This window comes from Paramormyrops kingsleyae, chromosome 10, assembly GCF_048594095.1.
Source record: "Paramormyrops kingsleyae isolate MSU_618 chromosome 10, PKINGS_0.4, whole genome shotgun sequence".
NCBI classification, from domain to species: domain Eukaryota; kingdom Metazoa; phylum Chordata; class Actinopteri; order Osteoglossiformes; family Mormyridae; genus Paramormyrops; species Paramormyrops kingsleyae.
In genome coordinates, this window is record NC_132806.1 from 33,812,479 (window position 1) to 33,829,429 (window position 16,951).

Sequence of the window (16,951 nt, forward strand, 5' to 3'; positions counted from 1 at the left end):
GCCTCTTCGAAAGGTGCTGCTCATTTTGCTTCCCCAATAATCACTCTGATTGCATTAACAGCTTCTCAGGACAGCTTCTACCAAGGCCGAGTAATGTGGCACACTGAGTGTGGGGAAAAATTAACAGGAAGGTTGCTGTTCTTCTACGTAATCAGGCTGTTTCTCACTCTTGTTAAGCTAATTCAATAATGGTTTTCATCAGCATCTGACATGTCAAAATCTCTATCACAGAATCTGGGTTATTCCATGTTGATATGTGAAACATAATGCCTAATAAACAGCTTGTGGCATTTCAAGCTTAAGAACTGGAATACAAAGTGTGGATAAGCCCTTTAATCCCTGGAATGGGAAACCCCAACCACAATGAGTCTACCTTTCCAAGCCTCGTTTGCACTCCCTAACCCAGAGTGAAACCCATACTTAAACAGCTGATTAAATGACATCACGTGGCTGTTTCATTACAGTTTTTCTCGATTGCTTTGCCGCATTTCATGAAACATACTTAACATTCTCAAGACTATAAGAGCATTTCACAAGCCAGTCCTTTCATGTAGCACAACACTGTGGTTTAGCTGGAAAAGACTGTAACTTACGCAAAATAATTAACAAAAGCAAATCATTCCACCAATGAATTAGTCAGTGCCATCAAAATAAAAAGTACAATCGGCATTGTTTTAACCATGAGATGCTTAGATACATTGTCAGTATGTCAGTGTCAGTCTGCTCCTGATCGCCACGATTCTGAATGACAGTCGGTTCCCACTTTCTCATTGTCAGTGACTGATCATTTTTCATTAGCAAACATATTTATTCATGTCAGAGACACCAGTTTCAACACTGCAAGGCTCTACATTACAGTGTGTACAGTTCACTGGCAAGAGGAAGCACTCGAATGCACATGTAACTCCTTCAGATCTCAGGTCACAGTATACAATTTTTCTCAGTTACTTTGGTGCATTTCTCATAACGGATTTAACATTTGCATAACAGCGAGTGCATTTCTCAGAACATTTAGTGCAAATGGCAAAACATCATGGATGACCAGCAAAATCAGGTAACCTCTTCAAAATCCTTAGTCCATGCCTCAAAAGCAAGTACTTATGTCATTGAACATGTCAGTGCCATCAAAATCCCAAATCCATGAATCATCGTCCACGGACATGGCAGCCAAAATGTAAAGTCGTGTTATCAATATAAAATTGGCACAATCTAAACATTTTCTTATGCACAAAACATCTGAATGAGAAAGGCAGGAAACATAAAAATAAAAAACACTGATTGCGGGAGATTGATTCAAGAAGAATATTTTATTGATTGCACAGGTATATGGTGACATACAAGAAATGCATTTCAATGCCTCATGCATAACATATGAAATGAAAATCAAAAAGGGAAACAATACATACAGACTGAAACTCTAAATGCTTTCTACAATTGCAGCCGATCCTGTATATTGGACCACATGTTCTCATCCACAACAACAGAAATCTTCCTTTGCAATGCAGCGTGGAAAGAACCTCCTAGAATGTCTTATCCAGCCTCTAAAGGCGTCTGCTGTTATATCCCCACATGAAGCTTCCATGGCAGCAAGCAGTGTCATTTGTGTATGTGGGCTACGGTCATATACCTTCCACCTCCAAGCTCAGAAGAACTCTTCAGTTAGGTTAAGGAATGGGGAATATGGTGGTAGGAGTTCAATCAGCATCCTGGGGTGGTTGGCAAATAATTGCCTGATTGGATTGGAGTGATGGAAACTCACATTATCACAAATGATCACATACTTTGGTAAATTTTCTTGACCAATCTCCTCTTCAGGTGTTGTGTGGCCATACAAGAGGGATGCGAGTGTGGACCCCATTGTCCGAAATAGCCGCACACATGGTGATGTTCCCACCCTGCTGGCCTGGCATATCAACAGCAGCTCTCTGTTCAATCAGATTATCTCCTTCCTTTGGCCAAGTTGAAGCCAGCCTCATCTATGTATATGAAAATGGTGCAGAAATCATTAGTATTGTGAATACATGCCAAAATAGTTTTATAGAAACCTATAAGATACACTTGATAGCCAATGATATCTTGTTCAATACTTTTGACTGCAATGACTTACACAATGACAAATGACCATGTAAAAGAGGGCTAGCACAAAGCATTTTGAGCATCATGACATAAGCAACCGCTGATGTATGATATAGCTGAGAATTGCACATAAGCATCTGCCTGAGTGTACTAAAGCAATTGCAAAATGACGAAAACAACCAGAAATTGATGTTATGATCTGCACGACTGACTAGAGGTTGTGGGAATTGAATGAGCAGTTTTGAAAACTTCAATTCTGCTGTGAGAAATGCATCAAAGCAACTGAGAAAAACTGTAACAGCAAACAAAAAAGTCACACAGCACTGTATAACACAAAAACAGCAACATGGCAAAACAAAACAAACTGAAAACAAAACCATGTACTGCGAGAAACAAAAACACAGCAATGCTGTATCACTGCAGTTTATGGGATGCATTTTTACATCATTCTCAAAGCTTGGTTAACTGTTCTGCATGTGGTGACTAACACGATGATCACACACATATATGGTTTTGGGTGTAAATTTATTACCATGGGAAACTACATAATATATTTTGACCAACAAGACTAAAGCTACTGAAAATAGTGCCAAATGATGACAACTGTACAAAACCTTTTGGATATATGTACTAAATCATTTGGGAATGATGTTATGCTGTGCAGAAGTGACATTATGGTGTAGGGATGACACTCATTGTTTTGCTAATTGTCATTTGAGAAATGCTCCAATGCAGAAAAGGACTTGGAATATACACTTCAAATCCAACAGGGGGCAGCAGTTCATTTCAGAGCAGCAACGCCTCACAATTTTGCAGCTGGAGATAATAAGCCACTAATAAATAATAAAGAATAATAAAGAACAGTATGAGAACAAGACCGACCCATTTGGATTGTACAAATAATGGCGTGTGAAGTTCCAGTTCTACTAAACTAGAGGGTGAGTTCAGTGCTGGACAAAGATATTTAAGGTCACAAGGCATTTTTGTATCATTTAGATTATTTACTGATTAGACATCCTTACACAAAACTACTCATGCAACCTTCCTTTTTGGTGACTGTAGTTTTAAGTTACTGGCTAAGATGATGGATAAACCATCCATCCATTTTCCAACCTGCTTATCCTTCTGGTTCGGGGGGGTCCAGAGCCCATCCCGGAAGCTACAGGCACGAGGTGGGGAACAACCCAGGATGGGGGGCCAGCCCATCACAGGACACACTCACACACACCATTTAGTAACTCCAATTGGCCACAGCATGTCTTTGGACTGTGGCGGGGAAACAAAAGTACCCAGAGGAAACCCCACAGGGAGAACATACAAACTCCACACACGTGTAACCCAGGTGGAGACTCGAACCCAGGTCCCAGAGGTGTGAGGCAACAGGGCTAACCACCGCACCACCATGCCACCCTGTGGATAGACTATTACCACCAATTTTATTCTTACAAAACGTTGTGAATACTCAGCCGAAATGAAATATTTTGTGCACCTGTGAAGCTTATTTCATATACGTAAGATCTCTCTCAGCAGCTTTGGATGTCTCTGAGGTTGTCTCAGCTGCTTGTGCGTTTCTCAGAAATGTTCGTACACCACAGCAGTGTCATTTGGATAACCAGCAAAATGAAGAAATGCATTCAAAACCTTTCATTCATGTTTCAGAATATAGTTTTCTTGTCAGCCATTTAGTCAATGGCACCAAAATGTGAAAACTCTGAATCACAGATACACCAGTCAAAATCTGTAGTTATGTTGTCAACATAAACGTATACTATAGAAGTATTTTAAGAATTAAAACTAATCAATTGCTCTACAGCCAGATGAATTTGCTTGTGCACCAAACTTCATGGATGTGTTCTCTACAAACCACTACAAGGCTCTACCACACTAGTATTTTCTGCATACAGGAATACTGTAATGCTTGTAATTTTTTATTTTATTCAGGACAACAGAAATTTCTTATTCATTCATCCCCATGGCATCGGCATAGTGATCAGAAGCAGGGCTGTGCACCTTATCAAGCTGTTGTTGCTCAACTGGGGGGGTGGTCCTTTCAGTTCATTAAAACAAAATTTGACCAGGTTGCAGTGATCCAGTTGCAAGTTTCAGTGAGCCAGCAATCGCTGGTGACTGGAAAGGGGCACATAGGACCCCCCCCCCACAGACCCCTCATCGGGAGAACCCCTCTAAATGCCCCCTTCTGGGACACACAAATAAATTCCCTTCAATTCAGTTAAATTCAACTCTACAGTGGTTGTCAATAGCAACCTTCCTGAAACAGACAGATCCCTGATTCACTGCCACCTGGATGCTGGGTTCCCATCATAGATGACATCATTACAACCAAGCCCCCATTTCACAGAGCACTGTGTCAGCGTACTGGCCTGCCCCCGGCCAAAAGAGGTCAAGGCTGAGGCACCTGCTACATTGTTGCTCTTATCTGAAGGGTGATGCTGCCCATGGACTGTTCAAAAAATCCAAAAACTCTGATGGCAATCTGTTTCTTTCATACATAGATAGATAGATAGATACATAGATAGATAGATAGATAGAATTTAGTGATTAATTGTCATTGTTGACACACCAAAGCACACAGTGCACAACAACAAAATGTGTTCTCTGCATTTAACCCATATGTGACAATGTGACATAGCAGGGGGCAGCTAATTCAATGCATTAATATATAAAAGTACCACTATTTTGTTCCGATTGTGGATTTTTTTTTTCCGTGAGAGAATAGCTGAACTGTTTCTATAGCAACAGTGAGTAGGGACTGAATGGCTTTGCTGCGTGTGGCTGGTTGCCTACCTGTCGGGCCGCTGATGGAAGGCTGAGGTTAAGCACAGGCTCCATGTCGCTGAGCAGCCACGTGGGACCCATGTGCTGTTCGGGCTGCGCGCCCCCCTGACACGTCACCCCCGGCACACGCTCTCTGGATGCCCCGAGATACAGCACCAATAGCCTTACGGTGTACTTGTCAGACGAAATTGATGTTGTTTCAGCAATGGGTGCATTCGACTAGGGCTTAGGTCTGTCTGCCGCTGACGTGACGTCAGATCTGCCGGCGGCTGCAGGGGTATAAACTGACTGCAGCCAAGCCGGACAACTTCTACTCCTCGTAGTCTGTGAGACCTCACTGCAGTGGCAGCACTGCCAGAAGGGTGTAGATAATCTATACAAATATCACCTGCATGCACATTACTTCTTTTACAATAACCAACTCCTGATACAGTGAAAAAAATAAACTATTGTGTATAGTGGCTCTGTGTAAAACGATAGCGGCCAGGGACAAGATTAAATGCATGTATTTCAAGGATTCAAAGTTTCAAAGTAGTTATTTTTTACAATGCAGTTCTTACTTGAATGCCTTCTTCACAGACTAGCAGCGCAACATTACAGTAACTAACAATAAATAAACAACTAACTCGTGTACTATTAGAGCATTTATGTCATTTATTTAAACTTTAATTTACCAGGTAAATTAACTGACAACCAGTTCTTACTGCTTTACGTGCTTTTCGGGAGAAATAGCAAATAACACATCGGAACTTCCTGGGATACAAACATCATGCGTGTTACTAAAATCTTCAGCCAATAAGGGCAAAGTTGTGTCGTCACGGAGGCGGTTCCAGTTTGTGCAGCCGGCTGAGAGGTGCTGCATGATCTGTCTTAAGTCGTCTTGCTCTTGCGAGATTTTTGTACCATGTGACATGGTGATGCGTGGTGACATTTTGCAGCACTGGCTGAAGTCGGAGAAAAAAATCTAACCATGATGCATTGCGTCAGGACCAGAATGCATTGCTTTAAGCCAGCGCTGTAAGCGGCTGCATGAAGTTGAACGCACCTATTGCTAATGGTTACATTTCCTTATTGTTGCGTGTGTGTTTACCCGTGTCTTGTGTGTACTCGGTCCGATCCCCGTGTGTAATTGGTTCGGTGTTCGTTGGGTGCCTGATGGAGTCCTTTTCAGTTCTGCTAATAAAGAGCGTGCTCTCCCCGGAAAGCAAGTCTCCGTGTCTCTCTCTGCTCCTGCGATGCCTCGGTCCGCCCGACGCCACATTGGTGTCAGGAGTGGGATCCTGGAAGTGACCCTGTAGGTATGGCTGGAGCGGGCGCTGATCTCCATCGTCTGGCAAGTTTGCCCCAGCCTTGCGGACCTCGGCGGCGGAGAAGTGACGGCACCCCCCCAAGGGACGGGAAGCTTGTCTGCTGGTGCTGTGCAAGAAGACCGCACCAGATACGCCACTGCCCGGAAGCTCACACCAGAGAGACGCTGTGGAAGGGGAGGTACCCTCCGCGCTGTCCAGGATGCACTGGATCCGCGCAGCACGCTCTGAAGCCGCTCCTGCCGGCCCGCCAAAACGTCAGTGATGAGAAGCCGTGCCGCGACTCCGGCTGTGAGCATGACCAACAGAGGCAGGGGGCGGGGGCTACTCTGTTGGAGCAGGAGGAGGCGTGCCGCAGCTGGGAGGCCCGGCTCACTGCAGAGTGCTGCCGGACTTGACGAGCAGCGGGAGTGGGACCATCGTGACCGTGAGCGGCTGTGGGAGTCTGCAGAGTAGGAGCGGCAGTAGCTGGAGCAGCTGCATGGTGAGTTGGCCAGCTGGGAGAAGGCACGCGACCACCAGGGGTGCCTGGCATTACGGGGCTAGGAGGAGGCCGCACTGCGCTGGGTGTCCCCGGAGAAAGGAGTCTGGCTGTGGGAGTCGCTGGGCATGGTCACCCCTGGAAGCTGTGCTGGGTCTCCTTAAGGTGTGGAAGAAGGGTCGGCGCAGGTGGGGATCCGACATGCCAACATCGCCCAGCGGCTAGCCAGACCAGCGCGGGGAGCGGCCTGCCCCGTCATCGGAGGCACACCGGCGGCTGCCAGGGGACCCATGGGACTTGCATCATCACTGAGGTGGGGACTGGGGGTGGTGGTTGCCGGGACGGTCGACCTCTGAGGAGGAGGCAGTGTAGCACCGGCGGGGCGCATGTCCCAGCATGCCCCAGCATGCCCCAGCATGCCCCACGTGCAGCTGTAATTAGCCCTTGTTGTGTTGTTGTTAATGTTAATGGTTACATTTCCTTATTGCTGCGCGTGTGTTTGCCCGTGTCTTGTATGTACCCGGTCCGATCCTCGTGTATAATTAGCTTACCTAAATCTCCCACCATGTATGCATCTTATAGTTCGGTGCCCGAGAACCTTCTGTTTCCTATATGTAATTAGCTTGGTGCTCGTTGGGTGCCTGATGTAGTCCTTTTAAGTACTGCTAATAAAGAGCGTGCTCTCCCCGGGAAGCAAGTCTCTGTGTCTCTCTCTGCTCCTGCGATGCTTCGGTCCGCCCGACGCCACAGAAGCACTGTTTCATTTTATCAGTGTGTTACTTGGTGGGAATCTTACCTTCAGACAAAATAGATGCAAAGGCCTGTATGACCTCAGCACCCATATCTGCGCATTTGGAATGAAAACCTCTGTATCACCATCCATAATCAAATTTGAATCCCCTAATCAGAAAATCTCTAGCAAACTGAGTTTTGTGTTATATGTACAATACAATATTTTTAGTGATTCAGTTTTTTTTTAAGGCTGCATATCTGAAAGTCTGACCTGTGTGTTTGGTAGGAATGTAACGATACGCTCAACTCACGATTCGATACGATTCACGATTCTGAGTTCACGATACGATTTTCTCACGATTTTTTAACAGAAGGAGCTGCAGAGAAATTTATTCAAAAATATTCCTTTATTTATCTTTCTAAACTGTGCAAAACGTGTCCTCTTCTTAACAGTGTAACTGAAATTGAATAAAATACTGTTTAAAAAAATCCCAAATCAAATAAATAAAAAATCTTCAAATACTGTAAATGGTAACGCTTTACATTAACTGTACCTTCATAATGCTTTTATGTTGCATTCATAAAACGTTCAGTACACCTTCATAATGTATTCATTAAGTATTCAGAAATCATTCATAAACATCATGCATGTATACCTTAACATCCTAACATCTAACAGCTGTAATTTACATTAATAACAAACATTACATATTAATAACAAACATAATTGTATAATCATGTAATGTTTGTTATTAATGTATATTAAAGCTGTTAAGGGATGTTAGGATGTTAAAGTGTACTTGCATGCTGCTTATGAATGTTCTATGAATGCATTATGAAGGTGCACTCAATGTTCCATAAATGCATAATGAATGCATTATGAAGGTGCACTTAATATAAAGCGTTCCCTAATAAACTAAGGCGTGCATGTGCAGCTTTTTAGCGTGGTTTGCCCTTTTAATAATATTCGCTCTTGCGGTGGTGAATTGAGCTCACTGTGGTGCCGGTGGACATGCGGAAGAATGTTCGTTGTGCTATTTGTGTATGTTATCAGTCTTTTACAGTTTTTGCCTTGTCTGTGCCTTTCTCACCGTTCTCGTTTGTGATTACCGGAAAGCTGAAATGCTGCCACACCGCCAATTTAAGATTGGGGGGGGGGGGTTTCCTCAATTTCAAATTCGCTCGCCATCTCGCGTTCAGTCAAAACCAAAAACTAACGTACGACGTCGACGTGAATACGCAGTGACATCTGACGTCGAACTGACGTCGTGAAATCAAACGTAATATCACACCAGTGTTTCTGTTGAGTAAAATACCGTGAAGTACTCCTAAAGTAGCGATTCATTTTTCACATCAGCCGGTTTAAATCGTCATACATTTACATCGATTTTTAACCGATTGGCGATTCATCGTTACATGCCTAATGTTTGGGCTAAAGTAAATGACAATAGGAGGAATAAAACTCACCGACCACTCAGCATGTAAGTCAGCTGTACACTTTATTTTTTGTTTTCACGGCACTTATATTATAAATGTCCGTGAGGCTGCTGTATTGGCTGCCCCTGTCCCCCACGTCCCTCTCCTGGTCCAGATTACAATTCTTTCATGGCTGGACTGTGGTTGGTCTCAGCAGTTCTGTGTCTGACTTGGTGCAGTTTGGGACGAGTCTTCTTCTATTCAATTGCCTCATAGGCCTTCTGTTCTGCTTCTTGGGGGCTTTCCCCAAATCACTTTGTGATTGGGTTTGTCTCTGGTCCAGTTTAGACCTCAGCCGCTGCATGTTGGTCTTTGACTGGGTACCCCTGCCCAGTCTGCTTCTGATGATTCTGCATCGAAGCTGCTGTCTGTCTATCTTTTCCACGTCTGAGCCGGCCCTGTCCAGTGGGCTGCTCACCTGCTGTCCGTCATCCTTTTCCGCGTCTGAGCCGGCTCTGTCCACTGGGCTGCTCTCCTGCTGTACATTATCGTCTTGTTGATCACCAGCAGGACAATCATTGGCCATCTCATGGCTGACTTCAGCCATGGTAACCGTGTCTGCCTGTCTTGGCCTAGTCTTCCTCAGCTTCTACCAGTATCCTTCTTCTTAGGGCCTTGAACATTTTCTTGTTTAGGGCCCTGTAACTTTGTGCGACTTAAACCCATAGTGAAATTATGCAAATGAAATAGCTTAGCTTCTTTTTCACCAGTGCTTCCTTTGAGAGAGTCTCTAAGAATGAAATGTGAAGGTGAAATTGCTTTTTATATAGAAAAATCTTCCTTCGATGACATCACTGACCAGTTCCGAAATATTTTCTGTTTTGACATCACAGAGGGCCCTCCATATAAGGCATCTGTCATTTTATTGTTTATACCAGTACAGGGTATTCTGATTGGTTTGAAAAATAATATTACATCATTATTTAAAAAAAAATACCTGTGAGTGTGTGTGTGAGTTATCCCTTATCCTACCAATACAATCCACATTATTACTTAAAAGCTTGTTTGCCATCTTTTAATGAGTGGCAATCACCGTTTCGGGACACCCCCGGTGCATGGTCTCCAAGGCGAACTTCTTTCGTTTTGGTTCCACCCACTGTCCACGATTGGCTGACATATCCGTGACGTGGCCGGGTTGGTCAGCAGGACTAATTATGCAGATAATAGCATGTTTTGCGTCACACCATGCATATCTTTAAATATGTGTATATTAATATGCATATTCATGTATTCCTGTTAATAGTAGATGTTGTAACTAGAATACTGACTGATCTGGAGCCAATTAAAATCTTCCGATTTCCATTCTTAATTACTCGATCATATGTGCAAATGGAGTCGCTCACGGAGGATCATCTGCTAAAGCGTTCAGCACCACAAACCTCGTTAGACGTTTGCATCTTCACAGAGAAGAGTACGAAAAATATGCACCAGGGTTTATCTTTGCACTCCGAGTGTGGCGTTGTAGAGTGGGCACATGTTTTGGATGAGAAGAGGAACAGACTCTTTCCAAAAATGCAGATATGCAGAATCTACCTTTGTTTCTTGGAAAAGCACAGGCCTGTCACTAAGTGCGAAATTCTGGCTCATTTTTTTGTGGTAGTATCTATTGTCTTTTTATTGTTTATTTTAACCAATTTGAGATTCATTATCAGTTAAGCCCCCTAACTTTACCTTATTTTTTCAGCAATCGGTATTGGGGGATTCTCAGCCCCAAAAAGCCTTATCGGAGCATATATATTAACCGTGGAATGTGTTTGTACATGACTGCCATTTAAATCGTTTGCTTCCTTGTCTGTGCCACTGCTAGTATCAATAGTGGCTGTTAAAGAGAGCAACTTCCGTTTTTAAAGAGCCGCCATCTTTATTAAAGTACTCACAAACTCGCTGCAACACGTTTTTTGCACTATGTGTGTATGTGGGTGTGCTACATGGAAAACATTCAGCGCCCTCTGGTGTCGTGGCGTGACACGGACCGAATGAGGCGGCAGTGTCGTTTTGAGTATGCGAGAAATTAGTCTCATCGTGTTCCTTTTCGTTTTGTCCGGACGTCGTTTGATGTATGCCGCCACCTTTAAAGACACCTGTGAAAAATAACCGAGGAACATGAGGCAGAACGGCGAGAGCTGGCCGTGAGCTGGCGGGCAAGGATCTCTGCTGGAGGCCTGGCTGCTTTGGAAAATGTATCCCAATAGATTAGGGAGATGTGTTCTCTGACGATGAAATGTATTCGTCCTGTAGATGTTGAATTACTACTGTTCTTTAAAATCAAAAATGAATAATCTGTATGCATTTTAATGTTCTAGCCTCATTTTATGTTAGACAGAGCAGTTTTAATTGCTAATGCTCTACTAGGTAGAATGATGTGATCCTCTGCTTGCCGTTTGTACAGGTACATTGGAATGCTTCTTTCAGCACTTCGCACCTCGCTCTCCTTCGAGACGTGCCCGTGAGGATATGGAGGGGAGAGGGAACCTTATGATCTGACTATAGAGTCAGCATCCCTGTCACATATTTGAATCTCAAGGGGGGTTAAGGGCTTTGCTCAAAGGCCCAAAAGGCTTAACTATTCCGTCACGGTTGGGATTCAAACTAGCAACCTTCTGGTTTCCAGCTTAGAGGCCTAACCCACTGAGCACTCGCCACCCAAACCGCTGGCCTACAAAGCAAATGTCAAAATTCAATGTCAAAACTTAGTCAGAACAAAACCATCATGAACAGCAAAGGAAGCCTTTTTGTTTAGTGAACCCTCTTCCAGTAGCCTAATGGTGGGCTAGAGAGCTGTCCCAATAGTGAAAAATGCAATATTACCTTCAGAAGCACTTTTAAAATGGAAAGTGAATGCTTGGGATAAAAGCTAAAGAATGTCTCTCTTTCCAAGTTACGCGCGTGTCCTTAGAGCAGCTGGAGGTCACTGGCCCCTCACTGACGTAGCGTCACTTCCTGAACTGAAATATGCTCCCTCATCCATTAGACACTCACTGGACCTGCTGGCTCACCACTGGCAGCTCAGCACTGCCAGGGTTGCCGTGGCAGCGATGACCTTTCTGGAAAGTTCTTCAGTTACTGAGCGATTCCTGGGAGTGAAGGAGTCAGATGGCTGTTTGTGACGGGTGCAGCGCCCCCCTTAGACGTCTCGTGTTAATAATCGCTGTAGTCTGATATTGACTTAATCAGCCGCGGTATCGATCACAGGCTCCTTAATAAATGCTCCTCTGCAGTGTTTTAATTAAATCAGATTCTTTTGTTCTCTGGTGACTCTTATACTTTGAAGAGTAACAGATTATTGTGAAGCAAGCAAAACAAAAAATGAACCAAATGGTTATTCGTCAGACCTTTTCTGGGAAAATACAGCCCCAGAAAGCATATTTTAATTGGCCAACAAATGCGGTTCATCATATGTTTACTGACATGCAGAAGTCGCAGTCTTGGTATAAAACTGACCTATAGCTAGGTGGCCGCAGGGCTGTGATCGATGGGCACTATTGCGCTATGCTGTGTGTTTCTCTCCATTCCGAGGACCTCGGACACCTCAGCCCTCTTGGCACAGGTGGCATCACCATCTGGGAAAGGTTTCATCCTCGTATTCCTCACACCTTCTCTCGTCGGAGGGTTGCAGGTCGCTCATCCCCGCTGTTGCCCCAAATGCATGAACAGCCTCCAATATCAATTCCATCCACTCAAGCAAAACCTCTCACTGATCTTTAAATATACATCCTCTGTTACCTTCCATGCTTGACATATATGGCAGCAAATTTTATTTTATGGTGGAATATAAAAATCCTACTGTTACACAAGCTGTACCAACACAGCATTGCCAATTCTGGTGCATTTTTGCTGCACTACATTTTAATTTAAATTAAGACTTAATTTGTTACTTGGCTTTAAAACAGCATCACAAACACAGCCGTCGCGGGCGTTTCTGGGCCTGATTAACCTCATCTCTAATCTCTGTCTCTGCTGCCTTCTTGACGTGCTGCTTAATGAAGTTCCTTTCTGCTCCCTGTCATGCAGGGATGCCTTGACACCTGCGGCTCTTTCTGCTGCCCCTCCCCCCCCCCCCCCGCCTCTTTTTACCGGTTTCGACACCTGAGAGATCCGCCCCAGTTCCGGTCCCGCAGGCCAGCCAGGTCTGAGCATTGCAAACAGAGGCCATGGGTCTCTCAGCTGACAGCAGCCGTCAGGGGAGCTCGCCAGGGGGGGCTCGCCGGCCCGCTTGCGCGTCGACGCTGGGTGGGCGGCCTGCTCCAAGCGCCCCACCTGCACAGTGGTGCGGGTCCTTAGCCCCTACACCCCCAGGAAGAGACGAGCTCTCTCTCAAAGCTCATCAGATCAAGTTTTCACAGTAACTGCATTGTTGGTGGGAATCCAGTCATGCAAGACGCTCGTTTACTTTTAATCAGAGATCGTTCTCCCTCCTCCTTATCTAAGCTGCATGCTGACAATCAGTAGCAGCTCCCCTCGGAGGCAATAAAGTGGAACTTCCTCCCTAAGAGAATATACTGCCTGCTCCACCTGGCCTGACGAAATGGGCGGGTGCTTCACTTTTGGAAATATTTATATTTGTAAAGAAGAGTCTCTGTGATTGTGTAATATCTATTTTCTTGCCCTCTCTAATTAGCTAAAAGTATAGGCAACGTTTCATAGGACTTAAATGGAGTTTTGCAACGGTTTCGTAACACAGACTCACATAAAGCCAGGGTATGACATCATCGCTCCTCACCCCTAGCCGACTTGCAATTTGTATTGAAGCCCCAATAATTAACAGTAATTAGCAGCCCCGCTGGCTAAAGGCTGACATCAGTCCATTCTCTCGGCTTCCACCCCTTCAGTGGCATTTTCCCGTGTCACCTGGGCCACCTGCTCCCTCTCGGCACGCCTTGGTGCGCCGCACCCTTAAACACAAACACCGCTCAACCCTTCATCTACAAAAAGTAACATTCCTGCACTGTTACGCTGCAGTCAGGATGCGGAAAGTGATTCTCTCAAAAACACCGCTCCACGCACACTACTGAACGTACCACAGAACTATGCTAATTACCAAGCTGGCTCATTATAAGGGACAATGGAGGTTAATTTCGCTATTGTTGAGGGGGATAAGACGTAAACAGAGGGATGGATTAGGTGTTTGATTAGTAACCGCAAGTGGACGTGAAGGTGAAGTCAGAGGCCGAACGTGAAACGTGGGAAGATCATCTTGCCATGTAGGGTAGAGCATATGCTGTTAGCAAGGTTTAATGAAGAAGTTCACCCTCATCATCACAAGTCCAGCACTCATCATCACATGTGCCGTGAACAGTGGCATTTGAGGGCCGTGTGGAGCCCCAGAGAACCCTCTGCACACCGGGGGGGATGGGGGGGGGGGGGGATCCAGCAGATGCTAAGATGACACCCCCTGTGAAGATGGGGCCCGAGACGGGCACCTATTCCACGGCTTTCCCTCTGGCTGCTCCCGCTTGGTGAGAAAAGGGAGGACAGTGAAGCCCATACACTGAGCTCTCCATGATACCCATGCATTCTTCTGATCTGTACGGTGCTTTTAAGCAAGAATTTACATTAAAGCGGCATGTTCCTGCACTGGAATCCTTGGTGCTGTGGAGGACAGGGCGACTGTGTGTGTTAACTGCGCTGCTTTTAGTGTCAGAAGTCTTCATAAATGTCTAAAAAAAAATTAGGAAAGTTTTCTTTCTTTGCTAAAATTTTCTTTTGTCTTTCTTTTGCCAAGTGTAGACCTCAACATCTGCTGTCCCTAGATGACCAGCAGGTGGCGGCGCATTGGCCAGCAACGTGATGTAGTTTTTCATGTTTTTTTCCTTGTGCTTGTAACAGATTCTTAAGAATTAGTCTCTACACAATTTGTGATTTGCATTTATGCAGATGGCGACATGACTTTGCTATGATTAATCAGTGTAATTTGTCGATCCACAGTCATATCAGTAGCAGCACTTAACATATTATGGTCTGTGGAGAACAGGTCATACCAGTTAAGGGTATTTATGTTGTATAACATAAAATGTAACCTTCATGTTTTCTCTGGGATGTCCTCAGTTATGGCAGGAGGGGGTGGGGCTGTGAGTGGCAGGTAGGGGTGGGGCTTTCTGTCCCATATTCATACCTTTCAGGTGGCTGTACACTTCAAAGGACATTCAGACAAAATAAAATCGAACGTGGGCAGGAACAATCTGTCACATGCGTAAAACAATCCCAGTTCATTCTATGTCACACCGCGACACTAGAGGGCGCAGAATGTTTTCGATGCAACAGACCCACACACAGAGCGCAAATAAACGTGTCGTGGCAAGAGTGTGAGTCATTTTAATAAAGGATATGACAGCTCTTTTAAAATGGAAGTTGCTCTTTATTAACAGCCACTGTAGGTTTAATACTAGCAGCAGCACAGACAGAGAAGCCAGCAATTTACCTGACACTCAGGGTTACAGGATAATGAAACATTTACGGTTAACATAAATACCTAAATACACATATTAATTTACACTATTTAAAGTGCGATGTAATGCAAAGCACGCTGGTAACTGCATAATTAGTCCTGCTGACCAACCCTGCGGCGCCATATTTATGTGTTGCTCCACATGTTGAAGAGATGCTATTGCGTCATGGTCGGCGATGGGCTCAGTGCGCCCCCTAGGGGCTGGCATAAGGCGTAGCGCATTTAGCCTTGTTCCCCTCTGCATGCAGCGGCCTGCATTAATGAGCGGCATCAGCACTGCTGCCGGTACTGTGCGTTGTGATATGAACATGTAACCTGAGCAATCTTGGACAATTCCTCCCCGGTAGTCCTTCAGTGAGCATCTGAATTTCTCCATTAAGCCATTTTAATCCATCCATCTTCCATTTATTCCGAACGGGGTCACAGTGAACCTGAGGACGCCCAGCATGGGATGTGAGTATGTTGCTGGGCAATTTACAAACCCCAGGCCGAGGTACGTGAATTATATAAATGCTTGGGTTGTAACTACACGGTAATTCACGGTTCTGTACAAACTTTGGATTTTGGTTCACAGTTCGATGCAATTACGGTACAGCAGGGAAAATTTGTTTTTTAATCGTTTATTATTAACACATATTATTAACATAATAAGAAACAGTTGTAAACCAAACAAAAGTTAACGTGTTTGTTGACATGTGCGTATAACAATACTTGAGACGCTTATTTGCGCATTGTAAAAATAAATATTATAAATATAAGTAAATATTAAAAGCAAATACTGTTGTGTGGCCAAGAATTGTCAATGCGGGATGTGAACGATGGGTATTCCGTGTGGTATCAACCGACAGATGGTCACAAATGGCAGATAATTGTGACGGTGGTCATGGGAGTGATGTGTCACGGCACACGGGGTGTCGAGCCCTGCTGCGTGTGGCCGGCGTAACCACTAGCCAGTCAGAGTACCCATGCTGACCCCTGTCCGCTGTCGAAAGCACCTAAGATGGGCACAGAAGCATCAGAACTCAGCCTTGGAGCAATGGAAGAATCATGTGGACGTCTGGGGGTGTGTCAAGCATTTGTGGGACGCCATGGACCAACAGGTCTGATCCCCATACACAGCAGGGCTGACAGCACGTCAGGACACATTACTCCCGTGATCACCATCAAAATAATCTGCCATTTGTGCCACCGTAGCCATTCTTTTGCTTTGTCCCACATGGGATAACCTTCGCTCGAATCCCGCATCAGCGAGTCTTGGCCGCCCATCGTCCTGTCAGCAGATCGTGGTATTTCCCTCCGACCCACAAGCCTTTCCCAGCCATCAGACCGTAATGAATGTTAGCTCGCCATTTATTCTACCCCAGACTTCACATGTGCCATTTATACAAGATAATCGAGTTATTCATGACACGTAGGGGTGGTCATAATGTTTTGGCTCATTGTTGTATAATGATTGTTAAATGTGTAATTCTTCATAGTAAAACTAATAACTAGGCAACAATGTAATTATGACACGCTATACCAATATTACCAATCTTCTGTTGGATGGTAACTTAGCAAGTGGTTTATAGAAACACAGAGCAACCTCTGTGCAGCCTCCAGTGAAGAGAAACCAACCTACACAAGGTACCAGGTCTC